Source organism: Carettochelys insculpta, chromosome 22 (genome assembly GCF_033958435.1).
Source record: "Carettochelys insculpta isolate YL-2023 chromosome 22, ASM3395843v1, whole genome shotgun sequence".
NCBI lineage: Eukaryota > Metazoa > Chordata > Testudines > Carettochelyidae > Carettochelys > Carettochelys insculpta.
In genome coordinates, this window is record NC_134158.1 from 6429313 (window position 1) to 6444994 (window position 15682).

The following is a 15682-nucleotide window of genomic DNA, read 5'->3' on the forward strand; positions in this document are numbered from 1 at the left end:
ACGATGCTCTTTTTTCTTCTTGCTGAAGTTTTGGTGCCTCTGTTATTTGTCTGGATGGAAGTAACTCAGGGAGTAGTCAGAGGAGGCGCCTTGGGAAGCTAAAAGGAAACAAAATGGGAGCATCCTGTGGCTAACACAGGACAGTCAGAGTCAGGAGCTCATGGGTGTGTATTTGCTTCTCTGCCGCTGACTCGCAGGGAGCCAGGGAAGGCTGCAGTGCTCGTCTGCCTCAGTTTCCCCAACTGCAACATGGGTGAGGAGCCTGCCTCATGGGCGTGCAAACGACCGCCATGGAGGCAGAGAACCTGGAGCACGGGAGGGACGGGGTCTGTGGCAGTGCAAAGCCAGAGACTCCTTGGGGTTTGCCTGTCTTCCTGCTGCCTTTCATGACCCTGATTCCTGGTGCTCTGTGCGGTTGTGCAGACCCACTCACGTCGCACTGGGAGGGGCTCCGTACCGGGAGCGTGTTCTCAGCTCTCCCGCAGCGTCAATCCTCAGGGAGTGATGGGGCCACATGCACCCCCCATGCCCACCCACCTCCCCCACACTCATCATCAGCACTACTTCTATTCAGCATGGAGACAGTCCTGTCCCTTCTTCAGAGTAGCACAGTCCGAAATCTGCTCTCGGGCCGTACCACTCCAAGGGAGGGGGAGACTGCCCCTGCACGTGCCAGAAGCAGAAGGCAGGGGCAGGCAGAAGTGGCAAAAGTACCCCAAAAGTTACTTGAGTAAAAGTACAACTGCTTGCAGTGGGAGTACAAGTCACCGGTGTCCCTCTGGAAAACTACTTGAGTAAAAGGGCACATACACGTGCCAGGTCTTGATTGTACTCAAGTATCCGCAAGTGAAATCAGCTGCACTTTTACTCAAGTAACTTTTCGGGTACTTTTCCCACCTTTCGGGAAGGGGCAGGGGCGGAGCCAGGTTGGGGGCGGAGCAAGGACGAGGAGGGCGGTGTGTGGGCGGAGCAAAGGCAGACAGAGGCTACGGGAGGAGGATGCACGTGGCCAGCAATGGCACCGGGAGGCGCCGTGGGCCTGGAGGCAGGATGGGAGGGGGGCTTCAGTTCTGCAAAGGGCAGAAGGTGGGGGGTTGGAGCAGTCAGCCCTGGCTCCGCCCCCACGGTCCCTCTGAGCTGCTCCCAGGGCTCTGCGGCATTTCAGAGAGGCCCAGAGGTTCAGCCATGGCGAATGCCTGCGGGCGGTTGCTCCCTTCCCCCCCATCAGCAGGCCTGATGGCTGGTCCCCCCCACCCCCCCCCCAGAGCCATCTGCACCAGTCACCACAGTCTATTCTTTACCATCTCTTCTCCACCTGGGAAGCCAGTTGTCATGGTAACATGCCGGCTAATCGTGCACGCCTGACCGCTCACAAGGTAAATGCAGACTGACTCCATCGGGTACCACAATGCGACCAGGTGTTGTTCTCCTTCAGGCAACCTGCCTCAGGGCAAACCCTGGGAAGCGGCTGGGAGGAAAGGCCGGCTCAGCTTCTGCGTGGTCGTCACAGCCGCTGTGCTGACGTTTGCTGTTCCCCTGATACTTTTCCTTGGTGAGTTATCGGCCTTGGCTGCCCCAGGCTGATTCCCCCTTGATTTCAAACTGTTCCAGGCCAGACGTTCAGCACCCAATGCGTGGAGCCATTTCGGTAAGCCTGGGGCTTATTTTGGGGGGCCGGGCAGAGCCGACTGCTTGTGGGAATCTGGCCCTGAAAGCTTTTGAAGCTTTGAGGTAAGGTAAGTAAATAAGGGACTTCAAAGTGAGGGGAAACGTGCAGATGCTCTGCTGGCTACTTTGAAGTAGCCCTTAACTTCAAAAACAACAAGGAGTCCCGTGGCACTTTATCGACTACCAGATATTTTGGAGCATAAGCTTTCGTGGGCAAAGACCTGCCTCATTAGATGCATGAGTGGGGGGTTCCAGTCCATAAGGGGTTATCCCTGATAGATAGTAACAGAGGGGTAGCCGGGTTAGTCTGTACTCCAAGAAAACAAAGCAGCAGAACTGTAGCGCTTCAAAGACTAAGAAAATTATTTATTCGATGATGAGCTTTCGTGGGACAGACCCACTTCTTCTGATGGCTACACTTACCTACACGCCTCCAGCTTCCATCCAGCTTACTCCACACAATCCATCAATTATAGTCAAGCCCTTAGGTACAATCGCATCTGCTCTGATCCTACTGACAGAGACCGAAAACTACAAGACCTCTACCAAGAATTTATAAAAGTGAATGACCCACCGGGAGAAGTGAAAAACCAAATTGACAGGGCCAGACAAATGCCCAGAAACCAGCTGCTTCAAGATAGGCCCAAGAATATCAACAACAGAACACCACTTGTCATCCCCTATAGCCCCCAGCTCAAACCCCTGCAATGCATCATTAAAAATCTAGAACCTACAGTGCATCAGGATGCTACACTCCAGAAGGTTCTAGGTGACAGGCCTGTCCTTTCCTACAGACAACCTCCTAACCTGAGAAAGAGTCTCACCAGCAATCACAGGCTGCGCCACAGTAATACTATTCCTGGAACTTTTCCTTACAGCAAACCCCACTGCCAACTTTGTCCACCTGTTTATTCTGGGGATGCCATCACTGGACCTAACCATGTTAGTTACAAGATCAAAGGCACATTCTCATGCACAGCAACATTATGTATGCCATTATGTGCCAACAATGCCCTGCCACTACATACATTGGATAGATGGGGCAAAGCCTTCGCCAAAGAATAAATGGGTTCAGAGTAGACATCAAGAAACTCAATACACATAAGCCAGTCAGTGAACACTTCCACGGAGTAGGCCATTTTGTTAAAGGCCTGAGAATTTGTGTCCTGAAACACAAAGAATTTAACAACAGATTAGAGCGAGAGATTTAGAGCACATATTCAAATTTGACACATTAACACGTGGTATGAACAGAGATATCAACTACCTCATGCATTACAAGGACTGCTTCCCTTCCTTTGATGCTCATAATTATCTCAGATGAGACAATTAACATTCCCCCACACCTCATCCCCGTCCTTCAATCCTATTTGATTTGTCAGTTTTTATTGCAATTTTTTTTTTTTTGGTCCTCTGTACTTATAAATGTCAGTCTGTGTTGGAAATGAAATTGATCTGATGAAGTGGATCTGTCCCATGAAAACTCATCACTGAATAAATCATTTTGTTAGTCCTTAATGTGCTACATTTCTGCTGCTTTGTTTTATCCCTAATGGGTGTTTATCTAACCTGCTCGTAGGTACTTGAACGCTGTTATCATGAAATAAATTTGAGCTCTGTCAATCTGTTTCTTCACTTCCTTAGGTGGGTATTGTAGTTTCAGGAAAGCTTGGTAACATTCTGGTAGGTGTTTGTCTCTGAGGGATTGGAGCGAATGTGGTTGTACCTTAGTGCTTGGTTGTGTACAATGGATTGTGTCGTGTGCCCTGGAAGGAAGCTGGAGGTAAGCATAGCGGTCCATGGGTTTCCAATATAGGGTGGTATTTATGTGACCAGCACTTATTTGTACAGTGGTGTCCAGGGAGCGTAGTGGTATCTAGAAGAAAGCTGGTAGCCCTGGAAGTGTAGGGTCTGAGTAGAGAGTCTACATATCCAGACAATCCTGTAGTGAGAGTGCCAATGAGATGATGGGGCATCCAGGATTCCCAGGTTTATGGGAGGCAGACCTTGGGAGGCAGCCAGTCCTCACCTACAGTCAGCCTGCCAACCTTAAACAAATTCTCACCAGCAACTATAGACCACAACACAGTAACACTAAACATGGAACCAATCCTTGCAACAAACCTCGCTGCCAACTCTGCTCACATATTTACACCAGCAATACCATCACAGGACCGAACATCAACCATACCATCAGGGGCTCCTTTACCTGCACATCTATTAATACAATATATGCCATCATGTGCCAGGAAGGCCCCACTGCAATTTATATTGGCTAAACTGGACACTCTCTACATAAAAGAATAAATGGACATAAATCAGACATCAGGAACAGTAACATAAAAAAACCCGTAAGAGAACACTTCAATCTCCCTGGACACTCCGTAACAGATTTAAAAGTAGCAGGCCCACAATAAAAAAACTTCAAAAATAAACTCCAAAGAGAAACTGCAGAGCTGCAATTTGTTTGCAAATTTAACACCATCAACCAAGGCTTGAACAGAGACTGGCAGTGGCTGACCCATTCCAAAAGCACGCTCTCTGCTCTTGGTGTTCACACCTCCACATTAGCTAATGATAATGAACCACATCCTGCCTGGCTGAACTGACCTGATCTCTCTTGATGTTCACAACTCCACATGAACTGCTGATAATGGGCCACATCCTCTGTGACTGAACAGACTTTTGCCACCTCTGGCCCTTATCTTTACTGAGACTCCCTCTTTAAACCCCTCTTTGGAACCCTGCCCACTCATGCAGCTGATGAAGTGGGTCTTTGCCCACAAAAGCTCATGCTCCAAAATATCTGTTACTCTATAAGGTGCCACAGGACTTCTTGTTGTTTTTGACGATGCAGACTAACCTGGGTACCCTTCTGATACCTAACCTAGACGTTAACTTTGAAGTAAGTTCCTAGGGTAGATGCATCCCAAGTGATCCATCCCCATTCTCAGCTTCTGACAAACAGCCATTGATGGACATATCCTCCATGTATTTATCTAGTTCTTTTCCAAACCCTGTTAAAGTCTTGGACATCACAACATCCTCTGGCGAGGAGTTCCACAGGTTGACTATGTATTGTATGAAGAAATACTTCCTTTTTGTTGGTTTTAAACCTGCTACCGATTCATTTCATTGGGTGGCCCCGAGTTTTTGTGTTACGGGAAGAGATAAAATAACTTTTCCTTATTTACCTTTTCCACACTGGTCATGATTTTATAGACATCTATCCTATCCCCCCTTAGTTTCCTCTTCTTTAAGATGAAAAGTCCCAGTCTTTTTAATCTCACTTCATACATCAGCCTTTGTAAACCCCTCGTCATTCTTGTTTACCTTTTCTGTACTTTTTCCAGTGCCAAGGTAGTTTATTTTTGAGATGGTGCAACCACCTCTGGCCACAGTATTCAAGATGTGGGCAGACTGTGGATTTATACAGAGGCAATAAGATATTCTCTGTTTTATTCTCTATTCTCTTTTAATGAGTTCTAACATTCTATTCTTTTTAATTATTCCTACATTCCTAATGAGCAAACAACCAAAACACCTTTAAAACAGGCAAATCTGGTCTTTCCTCTTGCCGTGAGCAATCTCCATGTCAGTGGCTATGCAGAAATTTCAGTGGAGTGGTGGTGCCTTTTTTATAAACGTGGACCACAGTTTTTTTCACAATAAAAGAGTTCAAAATAGTCATGCCAACTTTGTCCACATATTTATTCTGGAGACACCTGCACCTCAGCCAATGTTATATAGGCCATCTTGTGCCAGCAATGCCCCTCGGCTATGCATATTGGACAGACTGGACATTCACTTCGCCAATGAATGAATGGGCACAGAGAGGACATTAGGAATCTGAATATGCATGAACCTGTCAGTGGGCGTTTCAATGGAGTGGGCCGTTCTGTTAAAGACCTGAGAATAAGTGTCCTACAACAAAGAGACTTTAACAGCAGATTGGAAAGGGAGATGTGTGAACTAGAGTCTATGCTCGAATTTGATACTTTGATACTTGGTTTTAATAGAGGCAGCAATTACCTTACGAATTACAAAGACAGCTTCCCCATCTTTATTCATAGTGGTCTCAGGCAGGATACTTAACAGACACTTGCAGTTAGCAATTTTCTCTCCCACCTCCTCCTCACCCTTTGCCCCCACTTCTGTCGTATGTATCTAATTTGTCAGTTTTCATTTCAATTCTTTTTTGTCTGTATGCCTCTGTTATATAGTTTTCATGCCAGTCCCCTTTCATCACCATTTCTGGTACAGCACGATCTCCATATCTGAAGAGGGTCTGCCCCACAAAAGCTCATCACCTCATACATTACCTTCCTAGTCTTTGAAGTGCTACAGGACTGCTTTTTTGTTTTGTTAGGATACAGACTAACATGGCTCTTTCTCTGTCACTATTCGTCCAAGGAGTGTGCATTGACTGATCTGAAGAAGTAGGTCTGCCCCACAAAAGCTCATCACTGAATAAATCGTTTTGTTCATCTTTGAAGTGCTACATTTCTGCTGTTTTGTTTTGTCGGAGTACAGACTAACATGGCTACCACTCTGTTACTGCATAAGAGAGGTTAATGAAAACTTTGAGCAGAAAAAGTGACTGGTAAAATGATTTTGTTACAACCTACTAAAATTTGTACAGTGATAAAGGTTTTATAGAAATTATCTTCTGTAAGTATCTTAATTATTACAATTATTATTGTAATTATCTTGCTGTAGTATTATAAGTGAAAAACAATATTCGCTTGTCCCCGTCTCTTTCCTGTTACTAGAAACCCAGGGCATGCTGGGAAATGTAGTCCTTTCCCTGCTCTGGGCAGGGAGAGCACTAAGCAACTACAGCTCCCAGGGTGCCTTGCGTTCACCCCATCATGCCCTTCCTCTGCTCAGTGCAGCAGAGAGGAAGGAAAAGATACTAGAGATTTCCGCCACGCCCACCTCAACCCCACATATGAACCTGGTTGATTTGTTGGCATGTTGGGTTGGGTTCATGCCAACCATGTTGGCAAGGGTTCATGTTACCGAGGGTGGCATGTTGAGTGGCTTCCTCCCTTGGCTTTAGAGAAAGCAAAAGAACAAGGTTTCTTCTCCCTGTTACTCTGTGATTTCCATGCCATGCAGCTGACCAAGGGGGTTTTTATCCATGAAACTTATAACCAAATACATCTGTTAGTCTTTAAGTGGCTGCAGGACTTTTTGTTTTTGTACTGGGGATATAGCTCAGTAGCTGAGCATTTGATTGCAGCTCAAGAGGTTCCTGGTTCAAATCCAGGTGCCTCCTTGCCATATTTTATATGCAGGCAGGGATAGCTCAGTGGTTTGAGCATTGGCCTGCTATGCCCAAGCGTGTGAGCTCAATCCTGGAAGAGGCCATTTAGGGATTGGGGCAAACAGATGCCAGGGATGGTGCTTGGTCCTGCCAAGAGGGCAGGGGACTGGACTAGATGACCTCCAAAGGTCCCTTCCAGTTCTAGGAGATGTGTACAGGTGTGTGTATGTCCAATTATTATTGTAACTCTCTTCACTTCAGCAAGATCCCCGCCAGAATCCCAGCTGTCCAATGTCTCTGCACCAGCCCAGCTAAATGCAGAATGCCCTGCTGCCCGAATGGCTGGGTTGGGTGTGGCAGGAAATGCTACTATTTCTCAGAGGCTGAAGGGACCTGGGACTCCAGCCAGAGCTTCTGCTTTTCACACAATGCCTCCCTGGCTGGGATCGACACCAAAAAAGATTTGGTAAGAGAAAATGAAAAATAAGACTGATAGAGGGACCCAGTAGCATGGGGGCATGATCTTATCTCAGGGCTCCTTCCCGTGCTGGTGTGAGTGAAGATCAGATGGAACAAAAGCTCTGGCAGCACTAGCCAAACCTTAGACAGATGCAATTATTCATATTAAAAAAAAAATCCATCAGTGTGCAGAAGAACGGCCATATTGGACCAGATCAATGGGCCGTGTCATCTAGTATCTTGTCTCGGATGGTGACCCATACCAGAGTTTTGAGTGAGTGTGCAGAACAGGGCAGTTCTTGAGTGATCCACTCTCCTCTCTTCCACCCCTCCCACCTTCTCGCCAACAGAGGCTTAGGGTGCAAACCAGGGGTTGCGTCCAATGGTCTCTGGAAGCCGAGCACATGGGTGGCCACCCAGGAGCGATGCAGGTGCCGCCCAGCTGATTAGCAGCGCACCCCTGGTGGGCAGCCTGTGTTTCTACAGCTGGTGCACATCCAAAATTTCTTCTACCCTTGGGTAGAAAAAAAAATAGAGGGAACGTCGATTGCATCCCTGACCATCCTGGCTAATAGCTATTGATGGGCGTATTCTTCAGGGACTTACCATGTTCTTAATGCTAACAGGCAAAGGGTTGGGAAATAAAGTTGGCCTTGTGCTCTTTTTTTTTAAAAAAAATCCCTTTAAGGATAAGGAAGTGCCTGAAAAGTCGGGGGTGGGGGGATGTATGTGGGGAAAAGTAAAGATTTTTTTTTCTCCAGAAATACAGGAATGTCAAGTTTGGGTCTTCCCTGTTTTACGGTGTAGAAAAATCCTCTTCTGAGGTGATTTATATGTCCCTGTCCATGAGCCGTGGTGTCTGTGTGGTTGCCCTGCATCCTGACCAAACAGCCCTTAAGCTAAGCATTTAAATTTTATAATCTGCTTTACCAGCAGTGGTGACATATTTCCCTCACAAACCACATCAAAATTAAATAAATTAAAAAATATATTTACTGTTAAAATGGTGTTTAGATACACAAAATGGCCGCTGGAAAATGACAGTTAGAAAATGACAGTTGTAATTAATATTCGGCGGGCTATGAATATGTACGAAGTTATGGTTTGAAAGGTTTCAAACAGATTGGTCAATTTAGAATCCTTATACATATGTAATAGTCAAATGCCCCTTGATACATTGTGGCACTGAGGAGGACCTAGCAGGCGAAGTTGTCAAACAGGTCCACCCAGGCAGCATATATTCAGGAGAGCAGCGCTGCTTGGGGCATTCCAGACCAGACCTCGGAGGAGAGCAGGAGAAGAAGAAAGAAGACTACAGAGAAGGATTGAGCTAAGAGCTGGACTGAGCCTGTAGCTGAACATCGCTGGCGGAAGAGCCGAAGCTGACCTGCGTGTCAGTCATCGCTCGCTAGCCGCCGTGGGCCGACGAAGAACACAAGAGCTCCAGCCAGAAGACCAGAAAAGCTCCAGTCTACAAAGAGAAAAAAATCACTAGTAAGGCTCCGGTTCTTTTATCCGGAGGGTTTGCCCGGCAAACTGCACAGCCTAAACAACGGTGCCCTGCACGGGGAAACCGCAGCAGCGACCCTGCCCTTCCAGTCACCGACCCTAGCTCAGGCCGGTGTCTGAAATATCACGGTCATTCCTAAAAAACACAGGAGGTTTTTGTTAACCAAGCTGGTTTTTCCTCCTGGCTCTCTTTTTCTCCCTCCTTTACTATCTGACCTGACGCGGCTGCCGTACAAGCGCGCCGTGAGGGTCATAACTTCCTAGCTCGAAGAGAACTACAGGCCCAGCGCCTGGATCACAGAGCAGGAATAAGGAGGTATTTATGGTCTGGGTTTAAGGTTAATATAAGTAATTAGGTGAGCAGTTAATGTTTTTATATAGTTTTGTAATATAGGGTGGATTGGGACTTCCCCAAGTCCATAATCTGCATCTTATATTTTGTATTCCTTGTTTCTCTGTAAAGGCACAGGAGGCCAATGCTATTGGTCTAGCCTAAAACTATTACATGCACACAGAAGGGTAGTTAGGTAAACTGCTTTGTTATTATAATCCAGAGCTATAAGCTCCCCCCTATTTAGGAGGGTAGAGCGGTCAGGGATAACCCTATAAAGGGAAAACCCTGGTGTCCTTAGTAACCCTTTAAGGGTAATCAAGGTTCTGCAATAAAGGGCCACCATAACAAGGTGGTCAAAATAGGCAGTTCCATTTTTGAGGGGATAACCTTTAACTAGGAAAACCCCACCATTTAACTAAGGGGATAACCTCTCAGAAGGAAACCCCACATATACTGGGCTCTCCCCTGCTTGGCCAGCAGGGCAACCCATTTAACTAGAGAATTAACCTAGCTTAGCGCAGGCAAATTCTTATTCTAAGTAAGATCTGCTCCCCGCGGTAGTCAGCCAAGGGTTGAGGAACCTGGTGAACCTCAGGAAGATCCAGGAATAAATAAATACAATATAGCTCTGAAGTTTATCTTTCCATTTTACAGCACGCATCAAAGGCTGCACGGCCCGTCCCGGAAGCGCAGTAAGTAGCCAAGGGGTTAGATAGCAGTGCTGTTATAGCAGTTACCTATTGTTTAAGGCTATAAGCCAATAAGTATTCAAATCCTGTGCTTATTTCACAAAAACAAGGGCTTACATATCTTGTGCTACTTAGCTTACCAAAAAACCATACTTTTAAGTTATAGAATAAACCCTGTCTCCCTGTTTGAACCTAACATCTTGTTTGTATTTCTTCCTTGGGTAAACACACCGCAGCAGCGCAGTTCACACACCCTAAAACCCCGTTGTAACTAAACCCACCGTAGACGGCGAGCAGGGTCGCGGGGTAAAATCCTGGGAGCATTGGAAAGGACTTAGTTTTAGTCCAGTCCATTGCTCTGGTGTGACTAACTTAGCCTAATCAAAATTCAAATTTATTCTTACGTCACTCACATCCTCAATATATGGGAGCACTTCTCCTCTCTAGGGTATGCAGCTTCCATTCCAGGGCTGCAGATGTTGTCTTCAGGACTTTCTTTATTCAGGACACGTCTACAATAGGCAGATCGTAGATTTGTAGTTCTAGCGTTGGCAAGTGCATAGCTGGAATTGACTTATCTGCAGCTGGCTAATCTGGCCGTCCTCACAGAGGGAGGTTGATGGGAGAAACTCACCCATTGACCTCCTTTAGTCCACGTGAGAATGAGGAGTAGAGGGGTCGACTGCCAACTCCAGATAGCTTGATTTCATGCATCTCTACCAGACGCATGAAATAGAACCCTGGAAGATTGACCTAGCCATGGGATTGGCTGTAGGGGAGGGCAGGGAGCCAGCTGAGTACCGCCTCCTCACTTTTTTACAAAAAAGGCACTGATTACAAACAAGTGATATCTGTGCCTCTGTGCCTGACAGATGTTGGCTAGATGTTGCTGTTAAAACAGTTAGCAACAAAATGGTGACTAGTTAGACATCACTAGGTTTCAGAGTTAACACAAGCAGTGCTGAGGTGGGCCATTCATAGCTAATGGGTGAGGTTCTCTGCACAGGCAGGGATGATCTATGCTAGGAAATGGATTTGTTTCTGGCAACCAGTCCTCTTGAAGCTGAAAATATCTTACCCTCTTAATTGACCTTGCAGATTTTAATGAATAATGTGCATTTTCTAAAGACTTTCATTATGCGATATAAAGGTGTCTCTGAGCATTGGATTGACCTGAAACGAGTACCAGCACAGCCCTGGAAGTGGGTGAATGGCAAACAGCTTAACAACCTGTGAGTTTTTTCCTACATTGTCACTTTGTTGGGTGCCAAATGGGCAAAGGGCTGCATTTGGACAGGTTAAAAAAATGTTATTCCCAAAACTCTTGAGTGCTTCTCTCCTTTGTAAGATTCCCTGCCCGCCCCCCCAGTTTTGGGGTTCATCCCCATTTCTGACCTAGCAAACTAGTAGGCTGCATACCCTTGGGACTAGATTGGTGCCGGACGAGAGAATTTGCCAGACCACATGAGCTCAATATTGTCCAGCACATTACCAACACTTCCACTGCTCACTGGGCTCTTAGAAGACATTTAGAGGTAAATTACAGCTAAATAACTGCACAGAACACAGAGCGACGGGACTGGTGGCAGAAAACAAACTTTATGGGACCATGAAAACTTGGCCACACCCAGGATAAGCGGTTGCCTGGCAAACGAAAATCATGCCGGATTACAGATGTTGCCAGACCAGAGAGTGCCAGACTAGAAAGGTTCAGCCTGTATTGATATTCAGCTACTGTGTGGTGTTATGATCAATCAATATGATACATTCTGTATATTCACTATATGTTAATCAAAATTAATTTATAAAAGTGTATGATTGAGCACAGTCTAAGAGTGAGCAATATTTGGTGGTCAGACAGACAAGTTGAAACAAAAGGACCCTGTGGGTTGGAGGCTGTAAGATCTAGCTTAGTTATTTTTAGGCCTTGGGTACAAGACATGGGTGTCTCACAACTGACCTAAGATTCTGGAAGAAAAAAAAGGCATAAGCTGGTAATATTCCAGAAGCAGATTTGGGAAAGTTTAAAGTCAACTATAAAACTGCTGTAATAACAAAATATTCTTCTAACATGCACCTTAACTGCCAGGCAAATGCACCACATCAACCTCAGCCTAGAGATTTTGGGACCAGCATGTCGCCGGGGGTGTGAGACCAATGGGAAAGAGATGCCTGTGCAGAATGTAGGTGTAGACAGAATCGCTGTGTAAAGAAGGGATACCTGGAATCGGCAAAATGAACTGCCTATGGGCAACCCCATCAGGAGCCGCTCCCATGTGGAGAATTGATCCATGTGAAGGCTGAGACACTTTGAGAGAGTCAACAGATTCTAACTCCACTTAGGACAGCTGTGGGCACTTAGAACATATTATTTGTCACTGGGGCAGCCACATCTGCAATGTTGTGTCCAATTCTGGGCCCCTCGTTACAAAAAGGTTGTGGATGCACTGAAGCGTGTCCAGCAGAGGGCAACCAAAATGATGAGGGGGCTGGAGCACATGACTGTTGAGGAGAGGCGGAGGGATTTAGGCTCCTTTAGTCTACAGAAGAGAAGACTGATGGGGGATTTGATTGCCAGTGTGAACAAAAAACAGTCCGTTGACCCTCTTGGAGATCAATATTTGTGTCTCTCATTTTTCCCCCACCCTGCTTGCCAGGAAGGGTTTGAGCAGAATAGTTGGTGAAGGAGGCGGGCGATCGCGAGGGGCCGCGCTGTTGGGGCTCATGCCCGACTCTAATCGCCTGGATGTCTTTGTTGCAGGTTTACGGTAAGAGGAGAAGGCGACTGTGTGTACCTGAGTGACGGCTTTGCCGCGTCGTCGTGGTGCATCATGAAGCGCTATTGGATCTGCAGCAAAGCCGAAGGGGTGCAAAGAGAGGCTGCAGTGCTGGGAGACTGACGGGCGAAGGCTACAAAAATGCCTCCAGGTCCAGCTGCCCAATGTGCCCGACAGCGCTCAAGAAGATCCTCAATTGAGCTTGGCAGATTATGGGTTTTTTTAACAGATTTTTCTCTTTTAATTTGCTCTGTGTGGTGGCCCCCGTAGAGCCCCCTCCTTCCTGGCTGTGTAGTTAAGACCAGGTCTACGTTGAAAACTTAGAACTCATTTCCGAATGCTGCAGCTAGGCTGACAGACTCCCACAGTGGAGACGCAGCTACAATGATTTTGCAGTTCTCCCGTAGGAAGGTGGCATTCTTACCAGAGAATTACCAGGAGAGTATCCAAAAAGTTACATGAGTAAAAGTACAGCTGCTGGGGGATGTACTTAAGTACAAGTCACCCATGTCCCTCTGGAAACTACTTGAGTAAGAGCACACACTTGTGCGTGCACACAAACACACTTCACATCTTTATTGTACTCAAGTATTGAGAAGGGAAAGTAGCTGCACTTTTACACGAGTAACTTTTTGGGTACTTTTCCCACCTCTGGTTCTTAGGGTGAGAGGAAACGCCCCTCTCCCACTGTAAGATGTGTCTATGCTCTGGGGTTATGAAGGCACTGGGCTGGCTAACCAAGTCTTTATCCAGAGTTTCACCCTACACCGCTGCCTCGTGGCTCCAGTATTAGCTAAATTAAAGCTAGTTTGGGTGAGCCGTAGCCAGACCCCGTGATGGCAGTGTAGAAATACCCTCAGCTCAGCCATGCCAGCCGAGCTGGGAGGCAGCACCACTTGACAACAGGTTGAGACCGTCTTGAAGGGCTACCAGCTAAGAAAATCCACCACCAGCAGAGAGGCGAAACAGACACCCGCGATGGTCTCCCAAGGGCAGGCAAGACACACGCAGCCAGGCGGTGGGCTTGGTGCAGAACCAGACTCACTCTGTCCCCCAACACCAAGCAACAAAGCGGTGAGTTCAGGCTAAATGGGACCGGGATCACTCAGCGCTTCCTCCTGCTTTGTCAGGTGCTCTCCCAGATCAAAACGTGGCCGCTACGTCCGTGACGGAGAGCGTCTGTCATGGGTCCAAGAAGAGAATTAATGGGAGCCAGGGATGACAGGCGGGCTGAGTTGGAAATTGCAATGTCTGTGTGTTTGAGTGTGGTAGGGTCTTGCTGTGCTCTTCCAGGCTGTGGAGGGAAGGCCGGGCATGCCTCTAGCTGATAACTAGCAAGTTGTGCTTGCAAAAAAAATGTCAAGAGACACTAGTGTGGGCAAGTATTGGAGGGGGAGCCGTGTTAGTCTGGATCTGTAACAGCAACAGGGGGTCCGGTGGCACCTTGTAGACTAGCAGAAAAGTTTTGAGCATGAGCTTTCGTGAGCACAGACTCACTTCATCAGATGCTGGTGTGGGCAGTCAAACATGCCTGCCTGGTGAGAAGGCTGTGGATGTGCCTGGGGGAGATGCACCCTGAAGGCGTACTCTAACTTAGCAGAAAGGAATTGTGGGTAAGTGTCACCCGCAAGTTCTGGGCCAGCAAGCTGATTGAGCAGGTTGCTTGTAATTGTTGAGTTGCATGGTGGCTTGAGCGTTCGCCTGTTAAACCTATGGTTGTGAGCTCAATCACTGATGGGGCCAGAAAGGGGCCTGGGGTGCATAGATTCAAATAAAAAACCAGGGCTGATGGAAACAGGCCTGCTGTAAGTGCAGGCAACTGGACTTGATGACCTCTCAAGGTCCCTTCAGGTTCTGTGAGATGTGTATCTCTGTATGGCTACGTCTACACTAGCCCCAAACTTCGAAATGGCCATTCAAATGGCCATTTCGAAGTTTACTGATGAAGCTCTGAAATGCATATTCAGCAGTTCATTAGCATGCGTGCGGCTGCGGCGCTTCAAAATTGACACGGCTTGCCGCTGCGCGGCTCATCCAGACGGGGCTCCTTTTCAAAAGGACCCTGCCTACTTCGAAGTCCCCTTATTCCCATGAGCCGATGGGAATAAGGGGACTTTGAAGTAGCTGGGGTCCTTTCGAAAAGGAGCCCCGTGGGGACGAGCCACGCGGCAGCAAGCTGCGTCAATTTCAAAGCACCGCGGCCACCCGCATGCTAATGAGGCGCTGAATATGCATTTCAGAGCTTCATTAGTAAACTTCGAAATGGCCATTTGCGTGGCCATTTCGAAGTTTGGGGCTAGTGTAGGCACGGCGTATATTTATTTTAGTTGGTGAGTGAAGCAAACCACCAAATTGGATTCAGAGGAAGCCGGTGGGTTTCGTGACTTGGCTAAAGAAACTTAGTTAAGGACAAAAGTCAATGAGGGTTGAAAACACTTTGGTGATGTCTACACTGGTCTAAGATAGTCGACCACAGATACGCAATTCTAGCTACGGCAATTACATAGCTAAAATCGACGGATCTGTGCTCGGCTAACTTGGCTGTTTATATAGGGGAAGGTCGATGGCAGAGTTTCTCTCGCCGACCTCCCTTACTTCTTGAGTCGCGTGATGAGTTCAGGGGTCAACAGTGACCCCCGAGAGGCCGATTTTGTGCATCCATGCTAGATGCGCAAAATCAAACCCCAGAAGAGCGACTCTGAAGGGTAGTGTAGACCTGCCCGAAGAGTCTTTAAAGGCTTTGAGGCTCTTTTGCAGATATTGCTTAAGAATTTCATCCCCCTCGGGCTCCCTTGCAAGTGAAGATACAGGTACTTTTGTGGAGGACAAGATGTCCGCTTTCCCCTTGTTTGAGGTGGTTGGGTGTTTTCTAGCTGCTTCATCTGTTTAAATCCTGGAGCCTGAATCTAAATACCTGGTATGGAAAAAGCCTCACAGCTGATGACAAATGAATTGTGTGATGCCACAGAATGTTCAC

The 15682-nt window shown here is 47.1% G+C and overlaps 1 pseudogene; it reads left to right on the forward strand.

Moving 5' to 3' along the window:
- Positions 1-290: 290 nt before the first annotated feature.
- Positions 291-12828, forward strand: LOC142024661 (early activation antigen CD69-like; annotated as a pseudogene).
- The last annotated feature ends 2854 nt before the right edge of the window (positions 12829-15682 follow it).